Raw genomic sequence first — 22,923 nt, 5'->3', positions numbered from 1 at the left:
CTCCCTAGTAATCCGGAGGAAAATTACCCCCCTTGTAATCCGTGCGCACGAGGTGACAGAGGGGACCCAAGGCGCGAATGTACCCGACCTCCTGGAGCCCTCGCTGGGATCCGGGAGGCAAATGGATCCTCATCGAGACTTCCAGGCGAGCCCGGCCATCTGGTCGCCCCATAGGAAAGCATTGCGCGTGACCAGATGGCCGAAGGGAAGATAGCCAAATGAAACGTGCGCGACCAGATGGCCGAAGGAGAAAGTTACTACCAGACGGACGGGCTCGGGAGGGAAGGTATCTGGTCGCTCTGTGCCCCAACGAACGAGTGAGCGGGTGCCAGGGCATGGGGGGCTGGAGGCCCAGGGCCTCCAGCTGGGCCCCAGCCATGGAGGCTGCGTGGGGGACCCGACGGGCCCTCCGACCCGGGGCCCGTAGAAAACCTCGACAAGTAGGGGAGGCCTGCACGGGACCGACAGACCCCAGGCCCTTGGCAGAGCGGCAGGCCGGGGGAAGGGCCGGGGACCCCGACCCTGGGCTCAACCGGGCCCCTGGACCCAGCCAGGGCTCCCAGGCCCGGAGGCACAGGGGAAGACTCCCCGGGCCCTCCGGACCCCGCCCCGGGCACCCTGCCACGCGGCAGGACGGAGCCCGGGGTGGGGAGGCCGCCCTCCCCGGGGCCCCCAAGGGCCCGGCCGGAGCGCCCGAACCCACACGAGCGAAGGGTGGCTCCCCGGCCACAACGGAACCCCGTCCCGGGACTTTGGCAGTGCCGGGGGACGGGGCCCGGAGACCCCGACCCGGGGCCCAACCGGGCCCCTGGACCCAGCCGGAGCTCCCAGGCTCGGAGGCACAGGGGGAGCCTCCCCGGGCCCTCCGGACCCTGCACCAGGCACCCTGCCACGCGGCAGGACCCAGGACGGAGCCCGGGTTGGGGAGGCCGGGGCCCCCAGGGGCCCGGCCGGAGCTCCTGAACCCGATCCAGCGAGAGAGGCTCCCCGGTCACAACAGAACCCCGTCCCGGGCCTTTGGCAGTGCCTGGGCCGGGGCCTGGGCCGGAGACCCCGACCCGGGGCCCGACCGGGCCCCTGGACCCAGCCGGAGCTCCTGGACCTCGTGGCTGAAGAGTCAAGACACTCATCAACTCACCTGAAGCACCCGACATCTGTGGGCATTGGTCCATCCTGCCCTCGGTCACTAACGAGCGACCCAGACTCTGTCCCCTCTGCTTTCAGGTTCCTTACATCCTAGATCCAGACTTGTATCTCTTCGGACACTTCTCCTCTTCACGGCAGCAGCAGTTCTTTGCAGGCTTCCATTGAAATCGACGACGCAACCTGACACCAGAAGACACCTATGCACCCGGCTTCCCTGGGTGAGGTAACTAGAGTACTCCGGTGCTCACGTGGGTGCTAGCCCTAGGACTTAAGTCCAAAAGGGTTTGGTCCAGACTCTATTAGAAGTATCCCTAATCTTTAAATTTCCAACCGCGACATTGCCCATAGAAGATAATAGGAACCCGCGGTTGTGTTTACACACTGCATACAGTCCCCGGTGTCACTAACTTGGATGGTTCCTTGGGGTCCCAGCGATTCTAGAGGCAATAGACCTAGTGCCTGTTCCAGTCGTGGTTTTTATACCACTTTTTTGGTATATGGTTTGGTACGCCCCTAGGGCCCAAACGTGTATTTGTGCTTTTACTGATGATTGCTATCTTGTAACTTAAGTACTTCGTACTCCAGTCTCATAAAGAGACTAGAGGGGTGTGTGTTAACCTAAATACATATATTTTAAATATATACCTGGTGTGGTTGTCCTTTCATTTGATCATTCAAGAGATTATAGACTGGTAAAACAAGCTGCTTTACATTCCTTCTAGACTTAGCCTGAAGGCTGCTCTCCATAGCTACCACTAGGATCGCTTTCAATAAAGGTTGTCTTTAACCTATCACCATAAGGGGTTGTTTGGACTGATACAAGGTGCCCACTAGAACTAGTGGACAGCATGTATCAGGCCACCTTCTCACATTGGTGTGCCGCGTGTGGAATTCTAGCTTGCTATTGTTTTACCAGATAATCTCAATTGAATTGATCAACTGAAAACCACTAAAGGTACCTGAGGTACGTATAATATCAAGTTTAGCTACAGTACGTTCTACTGAACTTTGTGTGTTAAGGGATAGCACACCCTTTCTACAACTCAAGAGAGTTTAGTAGGCCACACTAGAGTAGGTAGTGCAATACACCACACCACATTAGTAATGTCTAACCTGCCAGGAACCAGTGGGTCCCTACCAGGAACCAGTGAGCCCCTTCCCTATAAATATGAGGATCTCACCTTTGCTCAGCTTAGGGCCTTATGTTCCATTAGGAAGCTGAAGACAGGCAAAAGTCCATCCACCCAGCATCTCATAAAGATACTGAAACTGGATGATATCACAGGGCCTAGTGGGCCTGATGATTTAGACAGTGTGGGTGGAGCAGCACCTGAGGGTGGGTCTAGGGGTGGAAACTCCCCTGACCCTAACTCTAATGCGGACCAGACTGGTGACAATGACCAGACTCTGGTGAACACAGACCACCAGGATGAGGAGGATGACAATAATGCCACTTCCTTTATTCCTCCTGGTAGGCCTGACAACAGGGATAGATCTCTGTCAAGGGGATCTATGCAGTCTAACTCCTCTATAGGAACCTCTGTTTCTTCTCACAGAGGGAGGGAAACCTCCCAGGAGAGGAGAGAGAGACTGCTGAAGTATGAGCAAGACCAGTTCAACCTCAGAAAGCAGCAGATGGCCTTAGATAGGGAAGCCCTGGAGCTCTACAGAGCTAGTAAAAAGGAGAGACTAGAGTCCCTTGGTGGCAGCAATTTCCCTAGAGATAGGGAGAGGTCTTATGACCATAGAAACCTAAATATAAATAAGATTGTCCCTCCTACCAGAGTGGGGATGACCTCTACAAATGGATAACTGCCTTGGAGAGGGCCTGTAAAGTACAGAAGGTCCCTCAAGGTCAGTGGGTAGCAATCTTATGGCTCTCCTTTGCAGACAAAGGAAGAGACCAGCTCCTCACTGTAAGAGAAGAGGATGCTGAGGACTATAAAGTCTTGAAAAGTGCTCTAATAGATGGGTTTGTCCTAACCACTGAACAATACAGGTTAAAGTTCAGAGACACGTAAAAAGAACAAAATCAGGACTGGGTTGACTTTGTTGATTGTGATGCTAAGGCTCTGGAAGGTTGGTTATTGGGCAGTAAAGTGTGTGACTTCAAATGATTGTATAATCTGATAATGAGGGAGCAGATTCTTAATAACTGTCAAAATCAGCTGTTGCACCAGTACCTGGTAGACTGTGATCTGATCTCTCCCCAAGAATTGGGAAAGAAGGCAGACAAATGAGTTAGAACCAGGGTGAGGCAGAAAGTACAGAACCAAGGTGGTGACCCTAAGAAGCAAGATTCTAAAAACTCTGATAAGGGTGGGGACAAGGGTAAAGACCAGAAGTCTTCACAAGGGCCCCAACAATCGTCTTCAGGTGGGGATTCACAGGCTAACAAAGGGAAAGGCCAAAAGAAACCTTGGTGCAAAATCTGTAAACAGAAAACTCACTGGACTAGTGACTGCACCAAGGCCAAAGAAAATTCTCCAGCCCCCACTAATGCCCGTAAGGCAATTATTCCCCCTAGTGCAGTTACAATTGGTGGTAGGAATACACAGAATAAGGGTGTAGTAGGGTTGACCCTGGGTTCTGAGATGGACTCTGGCCTAGTCAGAGTACCAACTTTGGATGTGCTTATCAGTGATGGGAGCATGGATATGTCCCCCCTTTGTGAGCCCCAGTAACCTGGACAAATACAGACAGTAGCCTTTAATTAATGGAGTAGAAGCATGGGCATTCAGGGACACAGGAGCAAGTGTCACAATGGTGACAAAAGATCTTGTGGATCCTGTGCAGATTATACTTGGTGAAATGTACCAAGTGACCAATGCTAGCAATGTCAGAACAGACAATTCTCTGGCAGTTGTTAACTTCTCCTGGGGAGGGGTAACTGGCCTTAAGAAGGTTGTGGTAAGTGCAGACCTACCAGTACAGTGCTTGCTTGGCAATGATCTAGAAACTTCAGCTTGGGCTGAAGTGGAGCTCAGGACACATGCAGAAATGTTAGGGATCCCTGCACATGTCTTTGCTGTGACTAGGTCACATGCTAAAATGTCTAACACTGGACAGGCCCTGGATTCTGGAATAATGGACCAGGTGCCTCACAGGAGGAGGAGCAGTAGAGTTAAGGCAGAGCCTTCCCACCTGTCTCAGGATACTGATCAGTCTCCTCAGGGAGATAATCTTGAGCCTGCAGAAGGAACTGTCCCAGAGGAGCTTGAACCTGACCAGGTTGCGTTCTTGGGGACAGGGGGCCCTTTCAGGTCTGATCTGAGACAGGAGCAGAACACCTGCCCCTCTTGAAACCCTCAGACAGCAAGCTGCTGATGAAGCTGCTGGGAATGCTAGTGGCACCCATACATTTTATTGGGATGATGGACTCCTATACTCGGAGAGTAGAGACCCCAAGCCTGGTGCATCCAGGAGGTTGGTTATACCTCTGAAGTTTAGGGGTTTCCTATTGACACTAACCCATGATATTCCCCTAGCAGGACACCTGGGCCAGAACAAGACATGGGACAGAATTGTTCCTCACTTTCACTGGCCCCACATGTCAGGAGCGACACAACTCCTTTGTGTCTTCTGTGTGACCTGCCAAGCCAGTGGCAAAGCAGGTGGCACTACAAAGGCCCCCCTGATACCACTACCCGTGGTGGGGGTTCCCTTTGAAAGGGTAGGGAGTGACATTGTTGGTCCCATGGATCCCCAAACAGCATCTGGGCACAGATTTATACTGGTGGTAGTAGATCATGCCACCAGGTATCCAGAAGCAATTCCCCTCAGGACCACTACAGCACCTGTAGTGGCAAGAGCTCTCTTGAGTGTGTTCTCAAGAGTAGGCTTTCCTAAGGAGGTAGTATCTGACAGAGGTGCAAACTTTATGTCAAGTTACTTAACTGCTATGTGGAAGGAGTGTGGAGTGAATTACAAATTCGCCACACCCTATCACCCACAATGCAATGGTTTAGTTGAGAGATTCAACAAAACCTTAAAGGGCATGATCAAAGGACTCCCAGAGAAGCTTAGGCGAAAATAGGACCTGCTCTTGCCCTGCCTTTTATTTGCATACAGGGAGGTGCCTCTGAAGGGGGTTGGCTACAGCCCATTTGAACTTCTGTTTGGTCACCCTGTCAGGGGTCCATTGTGTTTGGTGAAGGAAGGATGGGAGTTACCTTTCAAGCCCCCCAAAGCAAGATATAGTGGACTATGTACTTGGTCTCCGCTCCAGGATGGCTCAGTACATGAAAAAGGCAAACAAAAACCTTGAGGCTAGCCAGGAACTGCAAAAAGCCTGGCATGACCAAAAGGCTGTTCTTACTGTTTACCAGCCAGGACAGAAAGTGTGGGTGTTGGAGTCAGTGGCCCCAGCAGCTCTCCAGGACAAGTGGAGTGGACCCCACACTATTGTTGAACAGAAGGGAGAGGTTACTTATTTAGTGGACCTAGGAACTCCCAGGAGTCCCCATAGGGTTCTCCATGTCAACAGGCTGAAGCCATATGTGGACAGGGCTGACATGGGCTTGCTCATGGCAACTGATGAGGGACAGGAGGAAGAGAGTGACCCACTCCCTGACCTCTCACAGAACCCTGATGATGGGTCAGTTGATGGTGTATCCTTGGCAGGCAGCCTCACTGCCCAGCAGCAAACTGATTGCAGACAGGTTCTCAATCAGTTCAGACACATGTTCTCACTGACTCCAAGTCAGACTACCTGGTGCACTCATGAAGTGGACACTGGGGACAGTCAGCCTATTAAAAACAAGATTTATAGGCAACCTGACCATGTCAGGACAGAAGTCCAGAAAATGTTGGATTTGGGTGTGATTGAACCCTCAGATAGCCCTTGGGCTAGTCCAGTGGTCCTTGTGCCAAAACCTCACACCAGTGGTGGAAAAAGAGCGATGAGGTTTTGTGTGGACTACAGGGGTCTCAATGCAGTCATTAGGACTGATGCCCATCCAATACCAAGGGCAGAGGAGCTTATAGATACTTTGGCCTCAGCCAAGTACTTTAGCACATTTGACTTGACAGCTGGCTACTGGCAGATAAGACTAGCTGATGATGCAAAGCCAAAAACAGCATTTTCTACCCCTAGTGGGCACTATCAATTTGTGGTAATGCCCTTTGGTTTGAAGAATGCACCTGCCACTTTCCAAAGGTTGGTATATACAGTTCTCACAGGCCTGGAAGCCTTTAGTGCAGCATATCTAGATAATATTGCTGTCTTTAGCTCCACCTGGGAGGATCACCTGGTCCACCTAAGGAATGTTTTGGAGGCCCTGCAAAAAGCAGGCCTAACTATCAAGGCTACTAAGTGCCAGATAGGGCAGAGTCAGGTTGTGTACCTGGGTCACCTTGTAGGTGGAGGCCAGGTTCAACCATTGCAGAGCAAGATCCAGACCATAATGGAATGGACTGCTCCAACTACCCAGACTCGGGTGAGAGCCTTCTTAGGCCTGACTGGGTACTATAGGAGATTTGTCAAAGGGTATGGATCAATAGTGACACCCTTGAATGACTTAACTTCTAAGAAAATGCCCAAAAAGGTTCAGTGGACAGCTAGCTGTCAAAAGGCATTTGATGACCTGAAGCAGGCCATGTGTACTGCTCCCATTCTGCAGAGTCCTGACTACTCCAAGAAGTTCATTGTTCAAACTGATGCATCTGATTTGGGGATTGGGGCTGTACTGTCACAATTGAATGAAGAAGGTCAGGATCAGGCAGTAGCTTTCATAAGCAGAAGGCTGACCCCTAGAGAGAAACGTTGGTCAGCCACTGAGAGGAATGCTTTTGCTGTGGTTTGGGCTCTGAAGAAGTTGAGGCTATACTTGTTTGGTACTCACTTCCTTGTTCAGACAGACCATAAGCCCCTCATTTGGCTAAAACAAATGAAGGGTGAAAACCCCAAACTGCTTAGGTGGTCCATTTCCCTACAGGGGATGGACTTTACAGTGGGACATAGACCTGGGAGTAACCATGCCAATGCAGATGGACTCTCTAGTTATTTCCACTTAGAACATGAAGACTCAACTGGTCAAGGTTAGTTTAATGTCCCTGTGTTGGGGGGGGTGGGGGGGGGTTGTGTGTAGGAGAGTAGGATCTGCTTCACATGTTTACCCCCACTTTTTGCTGGTGTTTCACTGTTTTTCGACCTTAGTCTGGCTGTGGCCCTGCTAATCAGGACCACAGCCTAGCTGCTTCCTTTCTAAAATGGTTTCCATGTACCTTAGGTATATATCTAATTGGATTCTGGAGTGCCTTATAAGCCCCTAGTATATGGTATATGATGTGCATCGGGCATAGGTACCTCAGAGGCCTACCAGGGGCTGCAGCATATATTATGCCACCCCTGGGAAGCACTCCAAAATGGCACCACAGGTCTGCTACTGCAGCCTGGGTAAGGGTGTGCTTGCACCCCTTACTGTGGTATAGGCTACCTATATCACTACCCTATACAGACACATATAAACCTATAAGCCACTCCTATTGCAGGCCTGGACAATCCTGAAGGCAGAGTGCTTGGTTTTGTGTGAGAGGGTGCCCAAGCATGAGCTGAGCCCCTCTGCAGCTTTCGGAAATACTTCCTTATGGCTGTTCTGTGATACTGCCATACCATATACTCTTTAAGTGCATTATAACCTCGTGGTAAATGCTAACTTTGGGATGGCTGCATCAAAACATGTCGTGTTTGGTGTCAAACGCTTTGGAATACTACCCCCCTCCCCCCCTGCAAATTCTGGCGGCGGGGGTAGCATTCCACCCTTCTAGAGGGAGAGACATGTTCACACTGGCTAAACCCGGTAGGACTTTCCTGAGCCCTGGCATCACAAAATGGATGCCTCTGCCACAGACACGGGCTTGTCTCCTGCTGCTGACCGAAACGCCGGCAGGGGAGGCCGGGACAATAGGTTTCCTGTCGAGGGGAGGTGTCCCCCACCTCCCCAGACAGGCTGATGTGTATTGGGGCTGGGCGGGAGCATTCTCTGGTGCTTAGAAGTCCTGCACTGGGGGCACACTTGGTGTCCCTGTGTATACTCCAGTTCAAACCGGTTGCAGGGGCTACCTGCCCCTGCTCTGGCGCGAAACTGGACAAAGGAAATGGGTGTAACCACCCCTCTTTCCTGGCCCACCTGTAGGTGGGGCCTTAGAGTTAGTCCATCCCCTAAACTTACTATAAGTATAGGAATCCAGTCCCTAGGACTTTAGATTACCCTTGACGAAACTCTGCAACGTACATCCTGGACCTTCGACATTCTATCCTGACTAGAAGACTGAAGAGATCTCCCTTGGGGTCAAGGAGTGACTCCCCTGCTTGGCAGGCACCAAAGAAGCAACTGACCGGTCTGCAATTCTGAAGCTCCAGCCGGAGTCTCTCCATCCCCAGAGGTGGATTTCCAGACTTCCCCCGAGGCTACCCTGAGTCCACAGCAAAGCTGAGGCCCGTGGCTATCATCGGTGACATGGAACCGTGACCCCCTGGACACCGTGAACTTTTGCAGCAACACGATCTTCCTGGTCCTCCTCGAAGTTGTGCTTTGGGCTCCGAGTAGCCCCAGCCTTGAGCACCTCCTGCACCGAAGATTGTTGGCCTCCACTCCAAGAGTGACCCGTGGGCCAGCTTCAAGTGCGACCGCTCAAGGCTCCTTCGCGGTCACTAGCCCGTTGGCTAGCAGGTCCCCACGAAGTCAATTCCTTTTCTGATTGGCCTTACCTGGTTGCTCCAGAAGTGCCCCGACTTACCCTCGCTGGGTGAGTCCCTCAGACCTTGCTGGTCTGCACCGCAGTCCTTTCTCTAAATTCCAGTGACTTGCCGTTGCCAAGGCTTGTTGGGTCCTTTTGGTCGCCGACACCGCAGCACTCTACCAACTTCGTGGGACAGCTCTAATCTGGCTCGTGGACTTCGTCGACGCCTCCTGGACCTCGTGGCTGAAGAGTCAAGACACCCATCAACTCACCTGAAGCACCCGACATCTGTGGGCATTGGTCCATCCTGCCCTCGGTCACTGGCTAGTGACCCAGACTCTGTCCCCTCTGCTTTCAGGTTCCTTACATCCTAGATCCAGGCTTGGATCTCTTCGGCCACTTCTCTTCACGGCAGCAGCAGTTCTTTGCAGGCTTCCATTGAAATCGACGACGCGACCCGACACGTAAAGACATCTATGCACCCAGCTTCCCTGGGTGAGGTAACTCGAGAACTCCGGTGCTCACATGGGTGCTAGCCCTAGAACTTCTTAAGTCCAAAAGGGTTTGGTCCAGACTCGATTAGAAGTGTCCCTCATCTTTAAATTTCCAACTGCGACATTGCCCATAGAAGATAATAGGATCCCGCGGTTGTGTTTATACACTGCATACAGTCCCCGTGGGTCCCCTGTGTCACTACCTTGAGTGGTTCCCCCGGGTCCCAGCGATTCTAGCGGCAATAGGCCTAGTGCCTGTTCCAGTCGTTCTTATACCACTTTTTTGGTATATGGTTTGGTACGCCCCTAGGGCCCAAACGTGTATTTGGGCTTTTACTGATGATTGCTATCTTGTAACTTAAGTACTTCGAACTCCAGTCTCATAAAGAGACTAGAAGGGTGTGTGAACCTAAATACATATATTTTAAATATATACCTGGTGTGGTTGTCCTTTCATTTGATCATTAAAGAGATTATAGACTGGTAAAACAAGCTGCTTTACATTCCGTCAAGACTTAGCCTGAAGGCTGCTCTCCATAGCTACCACTAGGATAGTTTTCAATAAAGGTTGTCTTTAACCTATCACCATAAGGGGTTGTTTGGACTGATACAAGGTGCCCACTAGAACTAGTGGACAGCATATATCAGGCCACCTTCTCACAAATGCTTGTTCAAATGGGCGGATGCTGGCTTCTTTGGGCTAACGTTGCTTGTAGTTTAGTTGCTATGTTGTCTGCGGCTTGAGTTTGTGTCAGAGTTGAGGAGTACAGTGGGCAGAATAGTCTTTCTGTAGCCCTTGTACTCTTAGGTCTGTATGGGGCATTTCCTCATTGGCTAATATGTCCCTGGGCCCCTATGCTGGCCCATTGTTTCTGATAATAACTGTACTGTTGGTGCCGTCACACAGCTATAAGCTTTAATACAACAGACAGTAGTTCTTGGATTCTGGCTCCACTTCACAGCAAGAAGCAGGGAGGCAGTAGTGCTCCTGGCAAGGTTTGAAAAAGGCTTGCCAATTCCATATGAGGGCTCAGCATGCAGTAGTGAAAACCTGAGGCCAGCGGCTCAACGCCAAACTAGTCCTAGAAAATAACTGGGTTAGTGGCAGAATCAAGGCGACGTCTGCGAGCACACCATACCAAACTTTGTTGTGTCTCCATTAGAAGTGGTTGCTAAAGACTGCTCTTTTCAGGTAAATACACTTATCCTTCGCATATAGAAATTCAAATAACTGGATTAACCAAGAACACTTAATCTGGTACAGTTTGGTGGGTAATGTAATTCATTAAGCGAGGGAGGCAAGTCAAGGGGTGTTAATGGCAAAGGTGGATATAGAATCCTCATTTAGGCTATTGCCAGTACACCTTGAACATTTTTATTTGTTGGGATTTCAATTTGAGGGGCAGTACTTTTTAGGTTAAACCTACAAGACAGCAAGCTCTCTGTTGTAGAATACCTTCCGTGGGCATGCCAAGAACGTACACAAGTGTATAGCCCAACCATTGGTTGGCTTCATTGCCCCCCTCATTTGCTCGCTTCTTATTTGTTAGCTTGTGTTTGCTTTCCTTCCTCTTGTTTGTTCCCCATGACATGAACGCCTTACTGTGATCATCCCTCCCCGCTCCCCGCTTCCCGCCATCACCGTTAGCCCCGCCCCTTTTCTTTGTGTACCCTCCCCGCTCCCGCCTCCCAGCTGCTCCGCCCCCCCCCTGCGCACTTGGCCATATATGGCGACCGTGCGATGCAGGTGAGTGTGACCCAGTTCTGGGACACCCCCGCGCCGCACGGCCACCAGCTGCTGCGTGTGCCTCCCCGCCTTCTGCCTCGCTGCCCCGGCTCCGCCGCGTGACCACGCCCCCTGACCGAGCGGCGTGGTCTGTGCCAGCTTCCTGTCTGTTGTTGCCATAGTGATCTGCTAATTTGTATTGTATTGCATTGTGCTGTTTGCTGTTGTTTTTCTTTCCCCACTTGTGCCTGATATCGCCTTCGTTTTTTCTTCACGCACCCGTCTCCCCGTTGTTGCCATAGTGATCTGCTAATTTGTATTGTGCTGTTTGCTGTTGATTTGTTTTCTTTCCCCACTTGTGCCTGACTTCACCTTCGTTTTTTTCACGCCCCCGTCTCATCCCTCCCCGCTCCCCGCTTCCCGCCATCACCGCTAGCCCCGCCCCTTTTCTTTGTGTGCCCTCCCCGCTCCCGCCTCCCAGCTGCTCCGCCCCCCCCGCGCACTTCGCCATATATGGCGACCGTGCGAACGCGCAGCGGTCACGCGCAGCGGGCGCGCCGATTGTGCGCCGAAGGCGCGCCAAAGGTAAGCCCGTCTACGCCCGTCCGCGCCTGGACCGCGCCCAGTGCCAGGACCCCTGGCCCTCGAAGACCCCGACCGACCCGCCTGACGTACACCGCCGCCAACCTCAGCGCACTCAACGCCGGTCGACTCCCAGGATGCTACCAAGCCACACCACGACGCACCCACGGACCCTTCAGCTGCCACGCCTGCAAGTTCACCTGCATCCGGACCTGCCCCGCACCAGCACCTGCCAAGTCGAACACCAGCAGCACCCACCTCCAGTGCATCCTGCTCAACACCCGCTCCATCCACAGACACGCCATCGAACTCTGGAACCTCCTCGACACCACAGCCCCTGACGTTGCCTTCCTCACGGAGACCTGGATGAACGCTTCTTCAGCACCCGACATCGCCATCGCCATCCCAGAGGGCTACAAGATCACCCGGAGGGACCGCACCGCCAACCAGATGGGAGGAGGCATCGCCATCATCCACAGAAACACCATCCGTATCACGACCAGCACCGACAACACCCTTACCACTGCCGAACACCTGCATTTCCAGATCCACACCGACCCGAAGACCACCCTCAGAGGCACCCTAATCTACCGACCTCCGGGACCACGCACCCAATTCAGCGAGGACATCGCCGACTTCGTCAGCCCGCATGCCCTCCCCTCCGCTGACTACATCCTCCTGGGGGACCTCAACTTCCACCTGGAGAACAACAACGACCGCAACACCAGCACCCTGCTCGACAACCTCGCCAATCTTGGACTCAAGCAGCTGGTGTCCACCCCCACCCACCTCGCCGGACACACACTCGACGCAGTCTTCTCATCCAGCACAGACATCGCCTTCAGCCACGCCACAGAGCTTCAATGGACGGACCACAGCTGTGTCCACTTCACCTTCAAAAGAACGATGACCCACCACCACCAGCAACAGGTTGCCCGCAGAAGCTGGAACAAGATCACAGCCGACCAGCTCACCACCTCCTTGAGCCAGCACCCTCCTGCCAGCTCAGCGAACCCCAGCCAGGCCGCAGACAACCTCACGAAGTGGATCAGCAACTGCGCGGACGAGCTCGCCCCACTGAGGACCCCGCCCAGCAGACCCGGCAGCAAGAAAGCCCCATGGTTCACCGACGAACTCAAGAGCTCCAAGAAGAACTGCCGAGCCCTCGAGAAAGTCTGGAGAAGGGAACCAACACCGGACAACAGGACCACCTTCAAGCTTGCCACCCGGAAGCACCACCAGCTGATCCGCGCCGCCAAGAAAACGGCATTCAAGGACCGGCTGGACAACAACGCACACAACTGCAAGGAACTCTTCAACATCGTGAAAGAGCTTTCCAACCCCAGCGCAGGAAACAACGACATTACCCCATCGCAAGACCTCTGCAACTCCCTCGCCTCATACTTCCACAACAAGATCGCGGACATACACAACAGCTTCAACAACCAACCAACGCACACCACGACCGAACCACCACCCTCCGCGCCTGGACTCCGATCAGCACCGAAGACACCGTCCGCACGATGAACTCCATCCACTCAGGATCTCCGACCGACCCCTGCCCCCACCACGTCTTCAACGTGTCATCGCACCCCACCTGCGAGACATCATCAACACATCCTTCGACACCGCCACCTTCCCTGAGAGCTGGAAGCACGCCGAACTCAGCGCTCTACTCAAGAAACCCACAGCGGACCCCACCAAACTCAAGAATTACCGCCCCATTTCGCTCCTCCCGTTTCCAGCCAAAGTCATCGAGAAGACCGTCAACAAGCAGCTGGCCGCCTTCCTTGAGATGAATGGATCCCTCGACCCCTCACAGTCTGGCTTCCGAGCCAACCACAGCACCGAGACCGCCCTCATCGCCGCCACCGATGACATCCGAGCCCTGATGGACAACGGAGAAACAGCGGCCCTCATCCTCCTAGACCTCTCCGCGGCATTCGACACTGTCTGCCACCGCACCCTAGTGCAGCGCCTCAGCAACGTCGGAATCCAGGAGAAGGCTCTGGAATGGATCATCTCCTTCCTCGACGGAAGAACACAGAGAGTCCGCCTACCACCGTACAAGTCAGAGGCCACCGAAGTCATCTGCGGCGTCCCTCAAGGATCCTCGCTGAGCCCCACCCTCTTCAACGTCTACATGAGCCCCCTCGCGGCCATCGCACGCCAACACGACCTCAACATAATCTCCTACGCCGACGACACCCAGCTGATCCTCTCCCTGACCAACGACCCCGCCGCCGCCAGAGCCAATCTGCACGAAGGGATGAAAGAGGTAGCCGAGTGGATGACGACCAACCGCCTGAAACTGAACTCAGACAAGACGGAGGTCCTCATCCTAGGCTCTTCACCCTCCGCCTGGGACGACTCCTGGTGGCCCCCCGCCCTGGGCACCGCACCCAAACCGACAGACCACGCACGCAACCTGGGCTTCATCCTGGACTCCTCTCTCTCCATGACCAGGCAAGTCAACACCGTCTCCTCGGCGTGCTTCAACATCCTACGCATGCTACGGAAGATCTTCTGGTGGATCCCCACCGAGACCAGGAAGACCGTCACCCAGGCCCTCGTCACCAGTCGACTGGACTACGGCAACGCCCTCTACGCCGGCACCACCGCCAAGCTCCAGAAGAGACTCCAGCGGATCCAGAACGCCTCAGCCAGACTCATCCTCGACATCCCGCGAACCAGCCACATCTCCGGACATCTCAGAGACCTGCATTGGCTCCCCGTCAACAAAAGAATCACCTTCCGCCTCCTCACCCAAGCACACAAAGCCCTACACGACCAAGGCCCGAGCTACCTCAACAACCGAATCAACTTCTACGCTCCCAAACGCCACCTCCGCTCAGCCAACCACGCCCTCGCCGCCGTCCCCCGCATCCGAAGAGCGACAACAGGAGGAAGGTCCTTCTCCTACCTGGCCGCCAAGACCTGGAACTCCCTCCCGACCGACCTACGCCTGACCCAAGACCACCTCTTCTTCAGGAAGAAGCTGAAGACCTGGCTGTTCGAGCAGTAACGGCACCCCCCTCCCCCCAGCGCCTTGAGACCCTATGGGTAGGTAGTGCGCTCTATAAATGTCCTTGATTGATTGATTGATTGATCCACTACTCACTTTCAGGTGCTACTTTTTGTTTGAGCCCCCTACGAGAAGGCATGTCTTTTCCAGCTTTCTCCAATGTGTGCTTTATTTCTCCCCCCACTGCAGAATTCTGTGTTCCTCCCCCCCCACTTACCTGCTTTTCCTTCTGCCCAGCGGTCTTTTCCCTGCCTGCTCCACATTGCTTTCCTTCGTTTAGACCCACTACCTGTGTTCCTTTTTACTGCCATTCCCACATGTGCCCATGTGTTGCTTCCGCTGACCCCATCTGCATCCCAGTGCTGCTCCTGCTGCCCCCCACCTGCACCCCAAGGTTGCCTCCTCCCGGCATAAAGAAAACTTGCATTTTGCTTTTATTCTAAGTTACTGAACCAACTCAGATTGGTAACCAAAAAGAACAACCATTTGCAAAGCCAATAGGTCTCTCCTATGCAAGAGCAATTGGCTTTGCAATGTGTTTTAGCCATTATGTACACCAGCGTGGCTGCTGTTCAGCATGGCTAAAAGTTAGTGGGGTAGAGGGGAATGGGGTGGATTGAGTGAGTTCTAGTAGGGTAGAATAGAGTGGTGTGGGGTAGATTTGATTGGGGTGGAGTGGGAAATATTGGGTAGGAGTGGATTGTGAAGAAGTAGTTTCAAGTGGAGTAGATGAGAATGGGCTACATTGGATTATGGTTGGATAGATTGGAGTGAAGTGGGGTAGATTGAGTTGGATTGGGCTGGAGTGGGGTAGATTTGGGTGGCATTCAGTAGATTGGAGTTGGGTGGAGTGAGATAGATTGGTTGGGGGGAGTCTGGTAGATTAGAGTGGGGTAGATTCAAGTAGGTTGGCCGGGGTGGGGTAGAGTGCAGTAAAGTGGACTAGATTGGGGTAGATTGAATTAGAGTAGATTGGGGTGAAGTGGGGTAGATTGAGGCAGAGTGGGATAGACAGGAGTAGATTAGGGTGTGGTAGATTGGAGTGAGATGGAAGTGGGGCAGATTGGATGGGCTATATTGGATTAGGGTAGTTTGGTATGAGGTAGGGTAGATTTGGATGGCATGGGGTAGATTGGAGGGAAGTGGATTGAGGTAGAGTGAAATGGAGTGTGGTAGACAAGTGGAATTGAGATTGGGGAAGAGGGATAGATTGGTGGAGGGTGGTATATTGGAGTGGGGTAGATTTGATGATGTTGAGTGGGGTAGATTTGGGTGGAGTGGAGAAGAGTGGATTGGAGTGTGGTGGATTCGGGTAGATAGCAATGGGGTAGATTGAGTGGAGTGGGGTAGATTAGAGTGAGGGGAGTTGAATAGATTGCAGTTGAGTTCAGAGAGTCGTGGGGTAAATTGGAATGGACTGGGTTTGATTGAAGTGGATTGGGATAGACTTGGGTAGATTGGAGCAGAGGTTGCTTTGAGTGGAGTGTGATAGTTAGGGATGGGGTATATTGGAGTGGGGTGGGAAGAGTAGTAAATTGGAGTGGGGTAGATTGTAGTGGAGTGGATTGAGCTGGAATGGGGTGGGGTAGAGTGGAGTCGGTAAGTTATGTGGAGTGGAGTAGATTGTAGTGATGTGGTGTCGAGTGGAGTGCCTTAGAGTGGAGTTGGATGTCGTAGAATGGAGTGGCATAGTGTGTAGTCCTAGTGCACTTCCATTAAATACAACACATTTTCAATTGAAGTGACCATTACATTTGCACCGAAATGCAGTTTTACTGCACATAAAAGGATGTGTACAAATGCTATAACCCAGTGTGTTAATGTTTTGATTGTATTCAAATATTTGTTTCCACCACACTTCAGAATTACAAAACAAACGTGTACTAATTCTGAAACTAGCACAATTGATTTTTTTGTTGTGTAGAAAAAAAAACTCCTACACCCTTTGAAAGAAAAGTAAACAATAAGCTCCCTTGGAAGAGAGAGCTTGATATTTGACCTCTGTCTTTGAAGGCACACCAAATGTGTCAAGGTAAGAACAAGATTTAAAGGCCAGTTTACAGAAAGCAAGTTTGTGTAAGAATACAGTAAACAAGTTTTGAGCAACCTAAAGCAAATAAAACCAGCAAATAGACAGCCAGAAAATGTGAGTTGCAAGCCACAAAGCCAATGGTAAGCAACATACGGAATACATTCCTAGGTCACATTTCCGAATGTCCCCAAGATGTCTTTAGCAAACCAAGCAGCTGTGCTGTCTGGTAGCCTTCGACCTAAAAAAGGTGTCATTTTGTAGGCTTACATTTGCGTGGTGCGCACACCTACAAAATACAGCATCAAAAGCTACCTATAACCGTTAAAAAATCCTTTATCCATGCCGCATTGGGGATACAGTGCCAAATGGCTACAACAATTGGAAAGCAGTACAGTGGAATGGTATACAGCAAAGTGAATCAGTGTGGCATACAGTAGAATAGTGTGGTAGAGAGTGGAGTGGCGTAGAGTAGCATCAGGTGGATTGAAGTGGGCTAGAGTAGAGTGGCATACAATAGTACAGTTTTGGGTGTAAGTAGTTGAAGCATCAAAAGAGACAACAGATTGGGTGAATGCAACATAAATAAGAAGCCTGTGATAAAAGTAGCAAACCCATTGCATGTCCAAGAGCAATAACAAAACCTTATTAAATAAAAAAAAAAGTGTAGCAAAAAAATGTGATTAGAACAAAGAACCCATGTACTTTGTCCATGCTCCAGGGAGTAACTAGCATGCTCCTCTAAGAAACACAGGACCTGAAGATTTATAGCACTGTAACATCACTGTCCTGATGCTCCAAGGATGTTCCAGTACTATGGGCTCTCATTTTTTCTAACGCAGTAGCTATTTTTTTCTAACAGTATTTATGGTTTTAGTAAATTGTAAGTTTAGTATTAAACTGTGAAGAATCCTTTTTAACTGTGTTGTAATGATTTTAATTAATCGATCAATAAAGAATACCAAGAAAGGAAGGAAAACTTACAGGAGTTTAGCAATTGACAGATTACAAATGAGAATGACAGCAAAAACAATGAATGGTATGCTGTGGGCGGGTTGTAAGCCCACTGAATTTTAAATACGCCCCGCAGCGCATGCGCTGTGTAGGCGAAACATTAATGAGTGCTGGTGGGGCTCCAACTGCAACCTCCAACTCAAATTAAATAGTGGTGGCAGTGAGTAAACAGCCTTTAACATACATCAATTACGACATGGCTTTACCTTGTGTATATATAGAAATTTGTGAGGGCATTTGTGTCGAAAATATTTATTTCGGCAGTGAGACAGCCATAAACGTACAGTACATATATACAAAGTTACCTTAAAACCAATACAAATCACTGTCACTCATTAATTAAAAAGATAATGTGATAAAATGCACAAAAATAAAAACCTGTACAGAGTACCAAAAGTACACAATTGCAATCAGTTAAAAGGCTATTTGTTTTCTCCTGCAAAGTGCACATTTTAAACAAGCATTTACAATGCAATGGTCTCGGCATTGGTAAAGTTGGAGCTATTGGCATTGCTCATGACATTATTTTTGTTTATGTTTTTGAGTTCCAGCAATCCAGGCTTGTCCTCACCTTGACGGAGGGCAGTCCGTCAGCGAAGGTCTTGCTCCTATGTATGTATCTGCCAACACTGGTATCAAGATTGTCCCTTAAGCCCACATAAAATCTTAACCCCTCCGAGCTGGTAAAACTGTACTTTTATCCACCTTTGATGCTAGAATGTAAAATCTTCAGTCAACCAAGGTTTTGCATTGTTTAACAGTAATTCCGCCAATCTGGAGCAAGCACATCTCTACTCCATTTTTTGGGATTCTAACACAAGGGGGCATATTTATAATAACTGACGCATCCCTGCATATCAGCAGGGATGCGCCAGTTATTTTGCGCCCCAGCTCCGCCATCATGGATGCGTCGCATTTATAATGCGGCGCACCATGGGGCAAAAACGGCACAGATGCGTCACGCATCTGTGCCGAAAAGTGGCGCATTGCTGGAGTTGCGTCGCAAGCGCGACGCAGCTCCAGCAAGGCTCGAGGGGGCCCTATCTGCACAATGCTGCGTCAATCCTTACGCCTGCTTCAAGCAGGCGCAGGGTTTTGACGCAGCATGGGCTCAAAAGTGACTGAGTGAAATCTTGTAGATTTCACTCAGCCACTTTTAGGAGGCGTTCCTGCGCCGGAACGCCCCCACCTGCCCTGGAACGCCTACATGTGGCGCAGGGCTTTACAACGTGACGCATCTCCCAGATGCGTCACGTTATAAATACCCCGCACCATGGTGCAGGATTTGCGCCGCTGCTGCGTCACAAAAGTGACGCAACGGCGGCGTAAATGAGGCGCAAGGGCTTCATAAATCTGCCCCAAGGTATCCAAGGTCAGCGCACTTTAAACCATTAAACTCTTTTTTGTTCCAGCCAAACGGAGACCTATAAGAGTGCTTACTACTAGACAACATTTAGCAATAGAAGACGTTTCTCTCTAGAAAGGCAAACCTACACAAGAATAAAAGGGGATGGAAAGCCTCTATCACCAACAGGTAAGCCTAGATTTTGAGGAGTTGGTTTCATATACTCTGGGCAAAAGAAAGCCTGCCCTGAAACCACCATTGTGTGTACGGTTTCACACTGTGTCACCACCATTCACTCTCCTTGGTACACATGCATACTAGCCACACCTCCGCATAGGCAAGGGAGCACAGTTATGGTTGACTTGCGTCAACCTCAAACAGGGTTGGGTGCCTGTATGTGGTTTCCCTAAAGGGTGCAGTTAAAGTCCTGTGCTACTGTCACCATTCACCTCCTAATCCAGGCGAATGGCCTATAGCTATCGTCAACTAAAGATTGGGGGTTCACTCAGATACAGGCAAGATAGACACAAAATTGTAAAAAAGGCAGCTCAGCTGAAATACTGGCTAGATATCTACAACTGCGTAAGCATTTGCCTTCCATTGTTTTCCAACCCCTTCCCTCTGGTGTGCCTGCCATGAGTCCAGTGCTGTTATGGAACGCATCCACAGAGCCATGCAAGAGAGATTGCTGTTCATCCGCTAAGAACATGTCATCTCTTGGACTGTAAAAATTAACTTTAAAATGTTTTAATTTCTGAACTGTTTATCTGAAACATGAAAAACGCCAGAAGATGTGAGCGTAGCTCGGCAGTGAGGCACAGACTGGGCTGGTTCCAGGAGAAACGGCAGAGCTGCCAGAGACTTATTTTATTCAAGTTGCCTCTATTTTTTTTAAAGCATACTTTATTGAATTTTAAACAGACATTCAATAAGGCACGTCAATATTGTAAATTACGTACATTCAATTGTACCCTTTGATGGGCTGCACGTACATATCCAAGGTAGTCTGGAGCGCCGTGCTAATGGACCAAGGCCCCCACCCCCACTATCTACCTAATAAAGATACTACAGCTTACATCACATTCAGTCCATCAAGGTATCTATTAGGCCGTAGACTCCCTGCTGAACATTGTAAACCACCCCCAACTTTTCCCCCCACCTCACCTCCCACCCCCAGGCGTGCCACGTGTAGCCAATTGCTTATCTATCCGATCTGGGGATGTCCTGCTCTGTTAGCTGCCATAATGGGTCTTTGCTGATATCCTAACAGTCGGAGGAGTAACTACCACTGCATACTTGCTCCATTGCTCGGTGTTCAGCAGGGTCTAACCCCCGGCCGCGTTCCTTCCTGCCTTGAATACCGCGCGCCCTCATTATTCAGGGCTCTGTCATCAGCACCCGTCCCCGCTGCCGGAATTATGAATGAAAAGCCTTGTTGTCCTTTACAAATAAATAAACCAGGCTCCCTCAGTCAGTCAAATTCAAATGGAAGTGACTGCCAGACAAAGCAGCCCCATGACGGACAGTGCTCTCAGCAAGGGATCAATACACACAGGAAGTTTCCCGCCGCACAATGCAGATAGCAACGTCGCGCTCGCTTCCACAGGGAGCCGCACAGCGTTAAAGGGCGCAGGGAGTGTTTGCTGGCACTTAAAAAAAATGCAAATGAATATGTGTATCTGAGTGTATCTCTCGCCATCTTTAAGCCGCCCCACACTTCCACGTCCGCATGCCGATTGTCCGCGCCCGGCCCCCGCTGCTTTCAGATCCTGGAATTGACATGTTGTCAATAATGGCTGTCAGGAGAAACGAGTGAAGGGGGCCCGTTCCATCGAGCGGATAGGCACACCACCGCCTTTCTCCGAGAGGCAGAGTAGAAATGCCTCGGAGAAAGGGAGCGTCCTTTTCGGATTCGGGGGCGTGTTTTGCTGTTGTCTCTATCCTGAGACTTTTCGCAAAAAACACGCCCCCCATCCGAAAAGGACGGGGCAGGATTGGAGTGACGGGACCTCTTCTCCAATGGCTGGCCAGCATTTACGAGGCCAGCCAATGGAGAACAGGGCAGAAGAGGGGCGGGTTCAAGCCCCTCTTCTCCCAAGTCATTAAATCTCCGGACTTCCGGTCTGCCGACCGGATGGTCCCGAGACCTAAAAAGAACAGACCGAACAGAGGGTAGGGGAGTTCAAGGATTGCAAATACGACAGAGACTGAGCACATCTTCTGATGCCACAAACTGATTAGTGGGGCTAAAAACATTTTTGAGTAAGCTCTGTAGTAGTTGCAAAAGAAGATAAAATGAAGCAAACATTGGAGAGAGGACTCATTGCAGCGACAGATTTGCACTTTGGTGCTGTTGAATTGGCCCAATGGGAAACTTGAGTGCCACTGTACAAAACCGAACCTCGATCTTTTTAGCAAAACTCTGTCCCAGGTGGTATCCATCCAGGACAGATACAGTTCCATGAGGAAGGAAGGTTTCAGGTTAACTTGCTCCCTAACAGATATTTTTGCTATCTCAGATTCCTCTCTACTCTGTTCCTGGTTAGGAGCGCTTTCTTCACCCAAGTTGAATCAGTCCTAGATATACAGATGAGAGGGGAAAAAAGCTCTAGTCTCCCCAGGTCAAACATTTCCTGTTTAATATATGACAACCAGGGGATGACTAGGCATCAATCACAGGCGAGGCAGTCCAGAATCACTTTGTTCAAACCTGCGTGTTGATTTGCCAGATGGCACACCAAAGTACCAGCTGGGCCAAATTAATAAGATCTTCGGCCAATCCAACCCCTAGCTCCTGATTGACAGTATAGGAGGCACATGCAGGTGGTACACCTTGAGGCGACACAGGGCCCTGTTCTCTTCTGCCTGGAGGGCAGAGATGGTGGTTAGGCCCAAGGAGCCCATGAAACCTACACATTTCTGGAAGAGGATGTTTGAACTTACATTCCCATTAGGACAACATCATCTGTGTAAAGTAACGCAAGGATTTTACCAATGGGACGTCCACCACACAGGCGGACATAGACTCCTCAAGGTAATTGATGTACAGCAAGAAAAGAATAGGGGCCAATATGCACCCCTAGTGAAAGCCCTTCCTCAGCTGGAAGTGCACTCGTCTGCAGGGACATACCTGACAGAGGCAGATACATTGAAATGTAATGTCCACAGGAATTGGGCTAACCCTGGGTCAACCCCCCCTGGTCGTTCAGCATATCCCACAGGTTGGACCCAACCACACTGTCGAAGGCACCAGACAGGTCCATGAAGGCCAGGCAGATGGAGCCCTGCATAGCGATAGTATACTTGCTAATAATCATATGTAAGACATTGCTCCACCGTGCCCAGCCTCTCACGGAATGTGTACTGTACCTCCGACAGTGTGCCTGACTCAGTGACCCAATACAGCACGTGGTCCAATACAACCATCACGGCAATTTTTTCTGCAGAGTTCAACAAAGGCATTGGACGGTAACAGCTAGGAGACTGTGGGTCGTCTTTTTCTGAAAATAGAGGCAATGGTGTCAGTATGCCATAGGATAGGATACATTTATAAAGTGCACTTATACCATTGGGTGTCAAGGCGCTAAGCAGGCGGAGGTGAGGGGAGGAGCGTAAGACTGCCAACTATGATGAGAAAAGCCATGTTTTCAGCAGCTTTCTAAAAGGCGGAAGAGAGTTTGCATTGGAAATGGGGGAAGACGGGGAGTTCCAAAGTTTGGCGGCCGCTACCGAGAAGGAGTGACCACCTCACCTGACCCTGCGGTATCTTGGAGGGATCAATTTTTTCCGGGGAAGAGGATCTCGGAACTCTCTTGGGGGTATACCATTGGAACATGGGTTTCAACTGTAGTGAGCCTTTACTATGCACAGCTTTGTATA

The sequence above is a fragment of the Triturus cristatus genome, chromosome 1_1, assembly GCF_964204655.1.
Source record: "Triturus cristatus chromosome 1_1, aTriCri1.1, whole genome shotgun sequence".
Taxonomy (NCBI): Eukaryota; Metazoa; Chordata; class Amphibia; order Caudata; family Salamandridae; genus Triturus; species Triturus cristatus.
This window is presented reverse-complemented; position numbering follows the sequence as displayed.